We start from the raw sequence: 1,212 nt of genomic DNA on the forward strand, positions 1-1,212 counted from the left end.
GCAGAAATGAGCTAAAAGTCTAGTGGAAGGCAATTGGCAAAGCCAGGCAAACAAACTGGACATGGGAATGCAGCAGATCTTCCCTGAATCTGATTGCAAGGGAATTCTTATTCAGGATGAGTAAAGGTTTCAGACAAGATCTGGAGACCAAGGATATGAAAAAGAGACAAAGTCATTACTGCTAATTCTTCCTGGGAACCCAATGTACTGTCTACCAGCAAAATACATGCACACAATGCTCGTGGAGGAGACTTCTATATTTGTTATAGCCCAGTTTTGTGGCCTGGAAGATTCTAGTTGATTGTTTCATGAAGACATTTGAATTGACATATAAAAAGGGGAACTTCCCAGCCAATTTGGTCGACTTTACATAAATGTCCGAGCAGCTTTACCTCTTTTATTTCATTTTATTTTGCAGACATCCAAAATGTACTCATAGTCACGCTTGTACTGGTTACATTAATGTTCTGACTCCAGAAACACCAGCAGAGTCAGGATCTCTCTGCACAGATTTTCTGCCTGTTCAGCTATGTGGTCAGAGAGGTCATCTGCCCTGACTTTACACATCCATTGAGGTCGATATTCAATTCAGAGTCAGGGACCCGTTACCCAGATAAGTTCCAGGACCTGATGTAATTATCCTAATTGGGCCAGCATGAGTGTGGCACCGGGTGTCGCCAGAAAGTGGGATGTGCCTGCAGATCACTAGCAGCAAAAGCAACTGGTAGGCTTGTGAGGTCTGTCACTGCCTTGCACTGGAGAGCATACAGCGTCCTGGCAGGTCTCAACAGTGGCCAAGCTGTTAAATGGAGGTCATGCACATCATTTACAGCAAAACGCCACTGATGCCAAAACGTCTCAGTTTAAAAAGATGAATCCTTAATTTCTGCCCAATTTGAACTGGAACACTGGGAGTCACAAATTACCAATCATCTTCTCACCCTCCCAACCAATGTACAAAAGCCTTAGGAAACTGGGTTGGCACTGAATAAAAGCTGAGTACGGTCCCCTTTCCTCCCATCCCATCTTCCCTTTAAAACCTGTGCCATATTTGTCAGCTGATGCAGTGCCCTTATTTGGCCGCATCATTTTCAAACTATGACCGCAGCAGAATCAATTTCAGGTAACTCACTTATGAAACTGATGCAGCTATGAGGTATAAATTCAAAAGAAAAATGCATTTTCAGCACAACATTTGGACAAATTATAAAC

This window comes from Stegostoma tigrinum, chromosome 5, assembly GCF_030684315.1.
Source record: "Stegostoma tigrinum isolate sSteTig4 chromosome 5, sSteTig4.hap1, whole genome shotgun sequence".
NCBI lineage: Eukaryota > Metazoa > Chordata > Chondrichthyes > Orectolobiformes > Stegostomatidae > Stegostoma > Stegostoma tigrinum.